The following is a 15329-nucleotide window of genomic DNA, read 5'->3' as shown; positions in this document are numbered from 1 at the left end:
CCTATGTTTTCTGAACATCTCCTCATTGGCCTTTCAAAAGTACCATGGGCTAAGGCATCATGCTCTTATATTTCCTATTGGAATGCATAAGCATTTTATCCTAGAAGTAAGACAGGAATTGACTTGTGATCAATAGTGTTGATATTCCTGAACCCAGATTAGAAACTCTCCCAGGGCAGAGAGCCTTTTCGTCTTTTCGTGTGTTCTCGTGGCTTGGCAAAGAGTAGGAGGTAATGGTGTTGGTATAATAGTGTTGATAGTAATCATCATAATGGCTATTTTTAAAAAAAGAGAAGTTGTTTATTACAAACAGAAAGGGCAGGGCTGCCAAGAGAAGTTAGGAGAATTTTGAGAGGGAAAGAACCTTGTAATGACCCACAGATGCTATCAAACACGAACCCAGTTAGGACTGCTCAGCAAATAATTTTGAGCAGCTGGAAAGCAATCAGTCTATGCATGAGACTTTGTCTATTTCTGCTACTACAACAAGATACCTTAGACTTGGTAATTTATAAAAAACAGAAATTTGTTTCTTACAGTTCTGGAGGCTGGGGAGTCCAAGATAAAAACACCAGCATTTACTGTCTGGTAAGAGCCTTTTTGCTGCAAACTCATGTGGCAGAAGGAGTAAATGCTGTGTTCTCACATGATGGAAGGGCGAAAAGGGACAAATAGACTCCCTCAAGCGCTTGTATAAAGGCACGAATTCCATTCATGAGGGCAGAGCCTTCATGATCTAATCACCTCCTAAAGGCCCCAGCCTTAATATTATTGCATTAGGAATTCATTTTCAAATTGAAGTTTGGAGGGAGAAAGGAAAAGATCTAAAGGAGACTAGAAGCCTCTGACATGAATTAAATAGAGCTGAAGACAAACCATGCCTGGTTAGAAATTTTACCTAAAGCTTGGGAAATACAGAGAGAACAAAGGTGACCCTATACCTGAGCAGAGAACCAGGTCACATTCCCAAAAACCAAGACGATGAGCTCTTTCGAGAGAGGTTTGTGTGTCAATTAATGGGTGATTGATTTAAATTGCAAGGAAAGAGTATATATTCTAAGGCATCCTTATTAAACTCTGGCAATAGAGCAGGAGGGAAGAACAAAATGTGCAGCTTATCTAAAAGCTAAATGGTGATAGCTTCAATTCTTTGTACCTTCAGGAAAGCCAGCACTTCCTTGAAGTTGTTCTAGCATCAATCCAGCATCAAGCTCCTTACCACAGTCAAAATCAGAGAATGTATTCTGTTTTTACAGGGCAGCAAAACTGAGATATTTCACAGTGACCCTTGACCTGTTAAACCAGCCTCACCTCTAAGCTTTCCAAATAACAGCCAATAAGACGGCAACAACGAAAGCTCCTGGAATGAAGCCAAGCTATCATTTGAGGAGCAATGTCCAGGCCTGAACACCTCCCTGGGTACTGAGCTGATAAGGAGAAAAGGACAGTAGTAACGAGGCAACTTTTGTGTTAAGTATCAGCCAGGGCAGGTACATTCTAGGGGTCCAACGCACTTCCCAGGTGCCCAGGAGCACAGCTTCAAGCAACTTGAAATAGGTAGGTACCTTGGGGACCTGAGTACTGCTGGCAGACTGGTGAGGCTCCAGAAATAGAATATGTGCAGTCTTCTTTCTAGCAAAGGTTATGGGTTGTTCAGAAAATCCATCAGGCAAGGTAAGAATAACCTGGCATAACAGGTGCTGTGGGCAGTTACAAACTGAAGAACAACCTACATGTGAGTATCTACTGAGGAAAGCACAATGTACCTCCCTCCTGACGGACTAGAGATGTTACCATCTTCATGAAGGATGCCAATGTGAAGCTAATACGCATCACTAAACACTGCTTTTTCCAATAGAAAACACTGTACTAGGAGCCAGGAGACTTTGGCTCCAGTCCCCACTTTGCCACCAACTTGCCCTGTGACCATGGACAAGTTACTTTTCTCTTAATTTCAATGCCCAAAGCAGTGAATTAATGATACCTTCCTTTCCGGCTCCAATTAAGTCTTGATCACAGGGCTGGGCGCATTGGTTCACGCCTATAATCCCAGCATTTTGGCAGGTCAAGGTGGGCGGATCACCTGAGGTCAGGAGTTGGAGACCAGCCTGGCCAACATGGCAAAACCCTGTCTCTACTAAACATACAAAATTAGCTGGGTGCGGTGGTGGGAGCCTGTGATCTCAGCTGCTTGGGAGGCTGAGGCAGGAGAATCTCTTGAACCCGTGAGGAGGACACACCTTTGCAATCCAGCCTGGGCAACAAGAGTGAAACTCCGTATCAAAGAAAAAAAAAAAAAGTCTTGATCACAGGAGTATTGAATGAAATAATGTCTGTGAAAATTAGACAGTAGAATTCAAACGTAAGGCATTGTTATAATTCAACTGAAGACAGTTTTGTAGGATAAAAGCTAAACTAGTGGATCCAGTGCGGTGGCTCACACCTCTAATCCTAGTACTTTAGGAGACCGAGCCCAGCAGATCACTTGAGCCCGGGAGTTTGAGACCAGCCTGGGCAACGTGGTGAAACCCTGGCTCCACAAAAAATACATACAAAAAAAAATTAGCGGCCAGGCGCGGTGGCTCAAGCCTGTAATCCCAGCACTTTGGGAGGCCGAGATGGGTGGATCACGAGGTCAGGAGATCGAGACCATCCTGGCTAACACGGTGAAACCCCGTCTTTACTAAAAAATACAAAAAAAAAAAACTAGCCGGGGGAGGTGGCGGGCGCCTGTAGTCCCAGCTACTCGGGAGGCTGAGGCAGGAGAATGGCGTAAACCCGGGAGGCGGAGCTTGCAGTGAGCTGAGATCCGGCCACTGCACTCCAGCCTGGGCCACAGAACGAGACTCCGTCTCAAAAAAAAAAAAAAAAAAAAAATTAGCCGGGCATGGTGGCACATGCCTGTAGTCCCAGCTACTCCGGAGGGTGAGGTGGGAGGATCACCTGAGACAGGGAGTTCAAGGCTGCAGTGAGCCAGGATTGTGCCACTGCACTCCAGCCTGGGTGACAGAGTGAGACCCTGTTTCAGGAAACAAACAAACAACAACAACAACAAAACTAAACTAATTAATAGTGTTATATGTTGAAAGAGGCAAAACAGAAAATCCTTGCAAATATTTCTCAACTAAGAAGAGAACTTTGAATCATTTTCTTCTAAATAGTACCTTATGCCATGAAAAGAGCCTGCCAATGCCTTCCAAACAATCCTATTTATCACTTGAAAACTCAGGCGATGTGGCTGGAATTGATGAGCCTCTTTACTCTATGATTTCCATCCCTACCTTCCCTCCCTAATACTGTACACAGAAGTGGGTGACTGTAACTCCTGGCAAATGAACAGACAGGAGTGTCAAATCCCAGGACCGGCTACTATCCCCTCACCTCCATTCCCCTGTCCCAGAATCATAGAGACTTTGAAACTTATGTGTTTTCCTATAATCTTTACCATGTGCACTCATTTCTACCCGTCCTTTCATAATTGAGTAGTGAAGAAGATAATTTATAAACACTCATGCCTCCATGGCTCCAAAAAAAAAATTCAAAGTTCCAAAGAGACATGGAGGCAGAAAGTATTTAAGCATAACCAGGGGGTGGGAGTAGAAAGCTGCAGGCCTCAGAAGGAATTTACTTGAGACTACGTGGGCTCTGCCTCTACAAAGTCCAGCTGCTGTGAACTATTCATTTGTTGGCAGAATTTGCACTGAGTCCATGGGACAAACATTTACTTTCTAGAAGTTTCCCTGGATTATCTCTTCAGGCTTTATCATCCATTTATAAGATTAAAAATCATATCACATAAAACTTGGCTCTAGAAATGTGAAACTAACCAATGTTGTTTTTCAAAAGTTCTCTGAAAAATAAAATGGATTATGCAGGAAAATTTTATAAATGGAAAATATTGCATATACAGAGTTTGAGGCAATCTAGGACATTTTAAGCCAGAAAGCAGATGGAATAACAGCAATGTAAATTACTGTAACTGTATTTTGCCAACTGCAAAGTGACTCTAACGCCAAACAGAACTTCTTCTCCCCAACTTGTTGACTGCATACATATTTGTTTTTAATTTACACTTGATAGAGTTTGGTGAGATGTTTGGAGTTTGAATGATAGAATCTACAGGTCTAGGGAACACCAAATCTAGCCAAACCACCCACAAAGTATCCAATTAAGGAAACAAGCACATAATGTACAAAAAGGTGTTTTAAGTGAAAAATAATATTCACGCACGTTATGTAAGTCAATTAACAAAAACTGGGCCTGTGGCAATTTTTAAGGAATGTCTTACAAATAGGAAGTACATTAAATACTGAACAGAAGGACAAAACTTCATCAGCAGTCCTTCCTGGCCTTGGTGCTCTCAACATGATCTCCAGCCTGTCCCTTAGATGTCTTGGCAGCTTCCTAAAGGAAGAGTCTTAGCCTGTGGTCTTCAGACTCAGAGAAAGTTTTAATCCTGACTCAGTTCACTCTAGGCCATCAATTCGGGGCTCAGTAATTTTTGTCCAAATTACCCTGACTGGAGTCAATCAATGCAGTCCTAGGAGAAGCTAACCAGCTAATTTTCAAAGGAGGAGGGAGAGGTTGACACAGATTTTTCACTGCAGTGCAAACTGTAGTAAAGGGACAACCTGATGACTTCTTGGTGAATCTTTCTCTGCTCCATATTCCAGTAAGGTGCTGGGGCCTTGAGCCATGTCCTTGGGCTAGATTTGAGCTAGGATGCGATTTCATCAGCAGGCTATTTTTAACCAAGGCAGTCTAGAAACCAGCCTCAGGGGCCTTGTGCTGAGATAAATTCACGCAAATCACTCCCCGACCCACTGACCAGCAAGACTCCTGTTTGGGCAAGAAATCTTGCTCCATAGCCTAAATTATGACAGCCTTGAATTTTCAAAGCCCAGATTTTCAATGACAAGCCACTTTAGAGTCTGGATGATAAGAATGGAATGAAGATTTCCTCTGCATCTGCAGTCTCTCCTCCCAACCACATAAATATAGGGTAGCACAGAACTGCATATTCATGATAAAACAAACAGGCACTACAAGGTATTTGCTGCATTCTTACATTATTTTTAATAGGCAAGACCTCTTTACTCTTTACTCTTTTACCTCTGCCCCTTGCCCAGTTTCAGACCTCATGCACTGCCACTATCGGGTAGAAAGGCTCAGGAATCAGCATCTGGAAATATGTTAATTTTGCATGAAAATGGAGGATGATAGCAGAAATTACAAAGAGACTACACACTAGAAGCATCTGTTCATTACAGCACTTTAACGTGCAATTATGGAAGAGCATGAAGCAGGGTGGATGAGGAGGAGGGTGCCCAGGGAAGGCGCCCTCCACCCCAGATGTGAAGAGGGCAGGCAACTTTGGAGGGATCTGGGAGAGACAAACCAGGGAAATGAAACTGGCTTAACTCACTCAGATGTGGAAGAGCACATGCCCTGATATCACAGGCAAGGTGAGAGGAATTAGAACTCCCCGTCCCTAGGAAGCACAGCTTCAGCCTTCATTCCGATCTCTACAGCAGTGAGAAAAGATGCAAGGACTATTCTTCTGGAATCCCAGGAAGACTGGAAAGACAGCACATCTGACCCAGTACCCATGTGCAAAAACTCGGTCTGTGCCAAGCAAATGCAAAGATGCAGACTTTCATACAATCATACACTGTGATCATTTATCCAACACAATGGCATAGTTTGCCATAGGCCTCTGCCCTTCAGAACTCAACCAGTCTCTTGGCAGCTGCTTCTAGAATAGGGATTGGGGGTGCAGTCCACCATGAGAGCTTTTAGGCGACTGGGCAACTTCAGGCACCTCATGGCTTCTCCTTCTGAGACAATTCCCACCACAACAAACCTGTATGCCTACGGGAGTGGCGAAGGTAACCACCATCCCAGAAATAAATGGTGCATACCATTGGGGTTAAACCCAGCGCTGAAGATTTGTAAATTCCATTTCCTGCAAAGTTTCTGGGGGAGAAAAGTGGGTGGGGCTGTAGAGTGCAAACATGACAACATTCATGTACCTCAGAGGACAGTGGAAAGAAATGGCTAATAAAAATTATTACAAATCACTTCACACACATAAAGTGCTTTATAATAAACATTAATACTTTAATTCCACACTGCTCGTTTCTAGATTTTAAGAGTCAAGCTGAAAGAGTAAAAGTAGTAAGCTTCATATTCTGTCGTTTTCTAGTTTTAAGCAAAGGAAGAAAGGAAGGAAAGAGAAAGAAAGCCTGAGAAGTCAACTTTTCAGTTGCTTCTTATGTAACAGGAGCCTGTGAACTGCACCAGAAATTAATTGAAGGAAAAGTAACTGTAGGGGAATTGCTTGGAGAACTGCCAGAAGGGTTTTAACAGCTGGAAGTTGAAAAGTGATTAATTTTGACAGCAATAAAAGCCTCATGTTCATACATAATTATGCTTAGATTTGTGGGCTGCTGGAATTTTTTTCTATGCACTATTAACCTTTTGCTGTCCAAATTGGAATTTAGATACTTTAAATGAGTCTTGATTTTTAAACTGAATAATAATTTGCTTTCCAAGGCATTGACTCATCTCAAGACATGGAAGGCTTCAGGGGAAACACAGGAGAATAACATGCAGGTAGGAAATAGCTTCACATATCCTTCTGAGTATTTTTGAAACTTAATAGAAATAAAGGCATCTCATTTTGCCCTATGCAGGAACAACAACAACAGCAACAACAATAAAGCATTGAGGAAAAAGCATTCAGAACAAACAGGACAAGATACTGAAGCAGTGGTATGTTGTCAACTCTACAGTTCAGCTGAATTCATAGCACTAGGAAATAGAGACAAAACTGTAAGAAGATATTCATTATGGTTTAAAGGTCCCCTCTAAAATTCATGTTGAAAACTTAATCCCGAATGTGGCAGTATTGAGAGGTGACGCCTTTAAAAGGTGATCGGACCATGAGGGTAGAGCCATTCGTGGATTAATGGATTTTCAGGTTAATGGAATAATGGGTTATTACAGGAGTGGGACTGGTGGTTTTATAAAAAGAGAAAGAGAGACATGAGCCAGCGTGCTCAGCTCCTTCACCATGTGATGCCCTATGCCACCTTGGAACTCTGCAGGGTCTCAGCAAGAAGGCTGTCATAAGATATGACCCTTCAACCTTGGACTTCCCCACCTTCGGAACTATAAAAAATTAATTGTGTTTCTTATAAATTATCCAGTCTCAAGTATTCTCTTATGAGCAAAAGAAAGTGGACTAAGACAATATTATAATGCTACATTCAAAAATATTGACTAGCATAGGATTAAACTGAGTTCTAGAACTGCAGTATGGCTAATTAGCTATAAAAGCTTAGACACATTGCTTAATTTCTCTGTGACTTCTCTGTTTCCTACATAGGAAGAGAGGCTGGAGGAGATAATTTAGAATATCACGCTCACTCTAATATCCAATTATTTTAAATCATCTGTTTTGGGATTAGCCATATTCTGACTTTTTTTCTCTTAGACACCTTTACTATTCTTGTATCAACCAGTTTGACCAGATAGAGTGAAATCTTGGTAATATAAAATATTTTCAAAATAATTAGAAATAGTTAATATTTAGTAACAATAATAGCAGTTTGCAAAGCACTATTCTAGGAACTTTATAAATATTTGACATATATACCTATATAGCTATAATATTGTATGTTAATCCTCACAACCATCATATCAGACAGGATTGTCATCCTATTATTACAATTATTATTATTTTTCCCACTTTACAGAAACTGAAACAGTAGAGTGGTTACATGACTTCCCAAAGTCAATTGATACCAAGTGGGAGTGCAAAGATTTTGGGAGTTTCCTATTATTCCTAAGAAAATATATGTTATTGTAGACATAGTAAATTTATGTCACGAATGGTGGAACAGAAATAAGAACAATGAACCTGAACTCAAAAGAACTAGATTTAGCCTTGGCCCTTTCATTTTCTGCACTGTTACCTTGAACAGTTCATCAACTTTTCCATTCCAGCTTCCTTACTGGTAAAGTACAGGAGTCCTCTAATTCAGAGGCTCTCAAGATGAGGTAGCCAAACCAGTGGCATCACTATGCCCTATGGTTAGCAATGCAAATTCTTGGATCCAACCCAATTAAGTTATTAATTCTCAGATAGGCCCAAGACCTACCAAATTATAGTTTGTAGGCATAGGGTCCAGCAGTCTCTATTTTGACAAGCCCACCAGGTGATCACAATGCATGCTAATGTTTGGGAACCGGTGGTCTAGGTGATCACTAAATTACCTTCCGATTCTCACATTCTCTGATTCCATCTCTGACTGCCTGGTTTCAGGTCGTCGAATTTCAAACTAATGTGGTTCTGCTCTATTTAAATACCTCTTTCCTGATTATTTGTGCCAGAGGATGGGATACCTAATGTTGGCTCACTGGAACGATTTTTTCTTTAGTCATCATCAGAGCATTACAGAAGAATGAGGTTACTGTGAATGTTTTGTTACCTCAAGCAAAAGTGTAAGATTGAATTCCAAAGCTGGAACCTCAACAGAATCTGAGTTCTTAATCCAACACCATGCCCCACATGGGGGCTTAATAAATCCTTGTGGCTGCCTGAGGCAAACGACATCCAAGCTAAGATTAGCAGCCTGGAGGAGTTGGCATGTGTTTGCTCCCATATTCCCAAATGTGCCAGAATCAGACCTGCCTGTCTCCTCCAAGTCAAGAGGGCAGCACCCACAGATAGAATGTCCTATTTACCTCTTAATTTAACGCTCCCATTGCCATAGTGTTACCTGACAAACATATACAACTCACTTGAAATCAGAAGCCCGGACAAACAAACAATTCCAAAGGTATTCAAATTTATTTGAGACCTGATTTTAAATGGGCCTTCCTCTTGTTCTCTTTCAGTAACCACCTGCTCTTCAGCAGTGGCAGAGGAATACCTCCAAGTTTCAGGGCCAACCATGATATGAATGCCCAATGCCTCATACTTAATAAACCCTCCTGTAAAAGCAAAACACCAGGTGACTTCATACCCTGATATACAATACTATAAACAGTAGAAGAGCAAAGACTGGTGTCTGCTTCCTTTGTATTTCTCTCGACACCTCATTAACATAAACCATTGTTTGTTGGTTTTCTTAAAAAGATACAACTAGAAGAAAGAGGCAGAAATGCAAACTCCATCAGATTTCAAAACTTTCTGAGAAAAAAATAGAAACTTAGGAAGGAATAATATAATTATTATTCCTTTTATATAAAGGAATAATATAAAGGAATAATATAGAGGAAAGATGGGCACATAAAGAAATACAAACTTGGTAGGAGTTATAGTTATGAAGGTGGAGTTTCACTCCTTAGAGCCAAGTAAGTCTAAGACACATGTGGAATAGCTCTACTCTTTTGTTTTATGTGAGTGGAAAACCATAAATATTTATTCTAGGCCATCCCAGAGACTAACAATTTTACATTTGGCCACGATAAATATGAGAAGGGCTAAAAAAGTTTACAAACCATTTCCCAATCCGAGTTTACTTCAAATGATGTGTTAAAAAATGCATTACATTCTTTTATTAAAAATAGGTGTAATTTTCCAACTTGATACCTGTATATTGTGATAGCTGCAAAAAGAAGTCAAGCTGACATTTTGGGATTTATTCTGGACTATCATGCACAGTCTATTAAGTAGGTGCTATTATTGTCTCTATCTTACAGATGGAGAAACTGAGGCACAGAGAGGCTAACACAGCCAACGTCTCAAAATTAACTAGCAAATAAAATAACTTAGATTCAAAACAGCAACTCTGTCTCCAGAGTTTATGCTCCTTGATAGTCACATCACTCTTGTTTTATTTATTCTAGATATCACTTAGGAATGCTTTGGTGGCAAGTAACAGAAAACCCAACTGAGAGTGACTCTTAAAAATAGGAATTCATGTGGTCAGGTGTGGTAGTTCACACCTGTTATCCAGCACTTTGGAAGGCCAAGATTGGCAGATCACCTGAGGTCAGGAGCTGGGGAGCAGCCTGACCAACATGGGGAAACCCTGTCTTTACTAAAAATAGAAAAATTAGCCAGGCATAGTGGTGCATGCCTGTAATCCCAGCAACTTCAGAGGCTGAGGCAGGAGAATTGTTTGAAGCCAGAAGGTGGAGGTTACAGTGAGCTGAGATTGTACCACTGCACTCCAGCCTGGATGACAGAGGGAGACTCCATCTCAAACCAAAAAAAAAAAGTAGGAATTCATTTTTCTCACTGAGCAGCAAGTATGGAGAAAAGCAACTGCTGGGGGGTTCAGTTGCTCTCTATGCCCTCAGGGACCCAGGTACTCTCAATTCCACTGATTCATCATCTTAGAATCCTCATGCCTACCATGTCATGGTCCTTGCTGTTTTAGATAGTACCTCCCCATTCCAGGGAGGTAGAAGGTGTAGGAGAAAAATGCGTTCTTGGGGGATTTTGTCTTTTTCCATTTGGGAAACTACACTCACCTCACTGGACTGTCCTTTACATCTCACTGGCAGCCAAAACAGGATCACACCCTCATCCTTCACCCAACGAAAGGCCAAGCAAAGTGAGATGATGGTTACTGGTTTTAACTAATCATGCTTTATATTGGGGGCCTGGAAAGAAGGCTGAAAGTAATGAGCCTATACCCAGCTCCTGAATAAATTAGACTTTTTTTTAGTGAGAAAGGAGAGTGGGCAGGAAGGGGAATGAGTGTTGGATGACAATAGACAGTGTCTGCCACACTCCCCTACTTTGGATTTTTGGTTGCTCTTCATTGTTCAATACCCGATTCCCTTGAACTGTGGGAAGGCACTGTGCTAGGAAGTGGGAATAAAGACAAAACCATAATCTCTATATGGTTATAAATTACTGAAAGGCTTCATTTGAGAGAACCTATTGCATGCCCAATTTTAAACAAAGAGGTGAAAGAACTTAAGTGACATATGGCTGAGTTGGCAAATGGCTGTCAAGAGAATCCAAGAGGCCTGACTTTGGCTATGAGTACACAACAGGTGAGACAAAACAAGCCCCAAGGTACTAAGACTGTAAAATGACAGAAAGGATAAGCCTTGTGTACGTGCTTAAAAATAGAGTGTACATTCAGTATTCTCATAGCATTAAGCACACAGAGTTGGTTTATACCCACAAGTAACCATAGTATAAACTGAATTTCTCCAGGCCTTCCCTGCTGCTGCATGTAGATAGAATCATGCAAAAGTAATGACTCAAACTTCCCTGGCACATGTCTCTACCAGCCTCTGCTTTGTGTTTCTGGGAGTCCCCAAGAAGTCCAGAAAAGTGCATACAAACAATCCCCATCCCACTGGGGTTGCCCCTGCTCTGGCTTGACCCAGTGCTACATAATGGCTTGGATCAGAGCTGGAGGAGCAACCCTCTCTCCTTCATGCACTCACTGTCTCAAGGGTCTGAAAACAGTGCAGCTAGCACCTCCTCTCCGTAGGACCCAAACATGTGGCCACAGGGCTGGGCTGGGCACAGATTCAAGTGATAGTGACTGTGATCAACTCAGTATCTCTTCTCTTCCTCAAATATCATAGTTTACCATTGCATCAAATCATCTTGTCTGGCTCTTTCTTCCCTTAGGACAACTGACTAATCATCTCTGTCCTAGGAACTTATTCTTAGGAAATAGCCAAACACATGGCCAAAAATATGCATAAAGAGTCAATTACAGAGCTCTTGATAATGGTTAAGAAAAAAAAAAACACCTAAATTTTATCAGTAGGAGACTGGTTAAATTAATTACAGCATATTCATTTTGAAAAATAATAAGCATTCATTTAAAATGATGAGGTACATCTACATTTACTGACGAGGGAAGATATGATATAAGGTTGAACTGGGAAGAAAGTATGATCTCATTTTTATAAAAATATAAGTAAACACATGCTCACATGAATGTATGTGCATTAATGTGTGCACACACAAAAAAATAGAAGTTATCTTTGGACAACAAGAGAAGGGTATTTTTGCTGTTTTCTTTATATCTTTCTGAAAAACAGGAATATTTTTACAAGAAGTGTGAATTGCTTTCATAATCATAAAAAGATAAAGCCATACCTACTTTGAAATATAATTATTTTAATAAAATAGGCTTTAGTAATTGATCCATTCTTTAGGGTGAAATTGTGGAGGGGTATAAAATCTCCATTTAGCGATATCATTTAATAGAAGGACGGTCTAGTCATTTACTGGAAATTCCTGGGTAATGTGTAGGAAAACCAGCCTTGACAGAAAGATGATTGGTACTGGACAGCTCCTGAAAAATACAGTGAGTCTGGGGAGCAGTGCAGTGCCCCAACAGTGCTGTTCCTGGAAGCCCGAGAAATCACAATTTCTGGGGGAAAAGAAAAGTATGCAGAGCTAAGCAAACTGCTGTATTTTGTGGTTGCCTCTTTTTAGCTTTGGCTCATTTTTTCAATTGGTTATTTTTTTTCTAACTGATTAGTAAAAGCTCAAAGCTTAACAACACCTGGCATTTATGTCACATTTTTTCCCCTCTATTTGTTTGCCTTTCAAGATTTTTGTGAAATTTTATGACACATAGAAGTTCTCATTGTTTGTGAGATCAACTATAACAGTCATGTTTTCTTTAATGATTCTTGGCTTTGGTATCTTGCTTGGAAATGATTTTTCTACCCCCAAAAACATCAAAATTATTCATTCATATTTTATTTAACCTATACATTTTTATCTTTTATAATTGTTAAAAGGAAAATTATAGACAAATTAAATTTAACAGAGTTTAATTGAGCAAAGAACGGTTTGCAAATAGGCACCTCCCCCACCACCAGAATAGACTCAGAGACACTCCAGCACTGCATGTGATCAAAGAGAATTTACAGACAGAATTAAAAAGTGATGCCAGAAACAGCCTGATTGGTTACAGCTCTGTGTTTGCCTTATTTGAACCTGGTATGAACTATTAGCTGCCTTTCGTTGGCTAAAGCTTGGTGATTTGTACAAGAGTAGGTTGCAGTCTGTTTACACATCCAGCTGGGTTTCAGTTCACTACGTATGGAGGAAACTTTAGGCCAAAAGTCTCATAGGTAAGGAGACAGCTTTGAGCTAAACTTAATTTAACATAATTATTAATTGATTGAATGTGTGTGTGTGTGTGTGTCATGTATGAGGTAGTGATATAAATGGTTTGTACCAATTGGTTGATCATTCTTCCCAACACCATTTATAGATTTATCCAGTCTTTTTTTTTAACTGATTAGAAATAATATTCTTATTGTATACCAAAACAACACAAATACACAAGTGTACGTACATAGCCTTGGGTATGTTCTGGCTTATATTGTTGAGTTCCATTAGCCCGCCTTCCTATTCCTGAGCTGATACTATATACATTATAATCATCATGAATTTAAGACGGGTTTAATTTTACGATAAGGCAAAAAGACACCCTCATTATTATTCTTTTCAAAAATATATTAGCTATTCTTAAGGGATTATTCTTCTGAATAATTTAGAATTATTTGGTCAAATTCCAAATAAAATGCCATTAAGATTTTTATTGGGATGGCATTAAATTATAGATTAATCTATAGAAAAAGAACTTAATATTTTCAATAGGAAGGCTTCTCTTTAGTCTCACATTAGGATTTTGTAAGTTTCTTTTCCTATTGTTTCTGGATATTTCTTGGTAAGTTTGTGAAAAGTTGATTTTCTCTGGCCCTTCTCACCCCTTGTTTGGTCACATGCAGGGTGTTGGAATCTCTTTATCAGATTTACAGTTGTAAGACAGGTTTGTATATCTATAGCTCTCAGGCAAAGTTTCACTTCCCACAGACTCCTTCAGTCTGACCTCCACTATCTGGTTCCTCCTTCCCCTGACCTCCACTATCTGGTTTCTGCTTCCAGAGAAACCATTTAATCATTCTCATTTCCAGCATGCTCTGCTTCCTGGGAGTTTATTTATTTCCTGCCACAATGCTTACATCATGAAGACTATAACTCATTGTACCGGTTTGTTTGTTTATTTTTTTCTGCATAACAAATGACCACAGGCTTAGCAAATTAAAACAACACACATTTATTATCTCACAATCTCTGGAGGGCAGGAGTCTGAAGATGGCCTAGCTGGGTCCTCTGCTCAGAGTCTCACAAGGGTGCTATCAAGGTGTTGGCTGGCTGCATTTCTTTCTGGGTCTTGAGATCCTCTTCGAAGCTCATGGGGTTGCTGGCAGAATTCAGTTCTTGCAGCTGTGGAATGGAGGTTCCTGCTTTCCTGCTGGCTGTCAGCCAGGGCTGCTCTCAGCATCTAGAGGACCCCTCTGTTCCTTGCATGTGGCCCTCTCCCAGGTCCACTCATGATATGGCAGCCTACTTCTTCAAGGCCAGCAAAAGAATCTCTCGTTACAGCCCACTAGGACAATTCTTAGATAATGTAACATGATCACAGGAGTGACATCCATCACCTTCACCGTACTCAACTGGCTAGAAGCCAGTCACAGTTTCCACTCACTCTCAAGGGGAGGGGATTATTCAAGGGTGTATCCATCCCACTCACAGGCCTTGGACCATTGTCAGCCCACCACTACTTCCTGATCACCTTTTTTCTGAGATTTGGGGTCTTGGTCTAAATATGACAGGATGGCAGCCTAAGTGGGGACAAGAGGCAGAGGGGCAGGTGGCTGTGGGAGCAACGTAAAGAGAGGCACTCTGCTCTCCTCACAAAACTGGAAACGTTTCTGTTTGATATAGGCACCAGGTCTTCAAATCGGGGAGGCAAAGTGGAGGTATGACATGAGGAAAGCTACACCAGTTATTCTTGGTTCTCTCCATCTGGCTTAGAATTAATGTCAGTTTCTTCAAAATGCTGGAATTTGGTTGTTAGTCATTTTTCATTTTTCAGTGTTGTACATGTTATCTTTTTTAAAAATCACTTTGTATATATGTTAGTGAGAAGTTAGGGAAAATGGCGAGCTTCCTGATGCTTTGAACCAGAGTTTCAACCAAGCCAGTTTCTGGCAGGCTTCTGCTTCTGTCTTCTCGAGATGGCACCACACCTCGGTTTCTGGTTCTTTCAAAGCAAGTGCAAAATTGAGAACAACACATTTTATAAGAACTTTATTGGGTCCATTGTGCTACCTCAGGGAAACCAAAGATATAGCTAATCTATACCCTGCTCAGGAAGCTGTGGGTATCAGAAACGTATCTGCAGTACGGGTGGTCATTTCTCCTCCCAATAACCTAGTGAAGTACATATTATTATCCCACTTGATGGAAGTGGAAACAGAGGCTTTGACTAAACAAGTAACTTTCCCATTATCGCACAACTCAAATCACACGT

General features: G+C 40.7%; 1 long non-coding RNA gene across 1 annotated transcript in view; it reads right to left on the bottom strand.

Annotated features, from left to right (window-relative positions):
- Positions 1–8427, bottom strand: part of LOC126956519 (uncharacterized) — a 30214-nt gene extending 21787 nt beyond the window's left edge. Inside the window, exon 1 of the long non-coding RNA XR_007726405.1 lies at positions 8281–8427. This is a non-coding gene — a long non-coding RNA (uncharacterized LOC126956519). The remainder of the gene's footprint in view (positions 1–8280) is intronic.
- Between the last annotated feature and the right edge of the window lie 6902 nt (positions 8428–15329).

This window comes from Macaca thibetana, chromosome 6, assembly GCF_024542745.1.
Source record: "Macaca thibetana thibetana isolate TM-01 chromosome 6, ASM2454274v1, whole genome shotgun sequence".
NCBI lineage: Eukaryota > Metazoa > Chordata > Mammalia > Primates > Cercopithecidae > Macaca > Macaca thibetana.
Note: the sequence above shows the minus strand (reverse complement) of the source record. Positions and strands in the feature narration are given on the sequence as shown.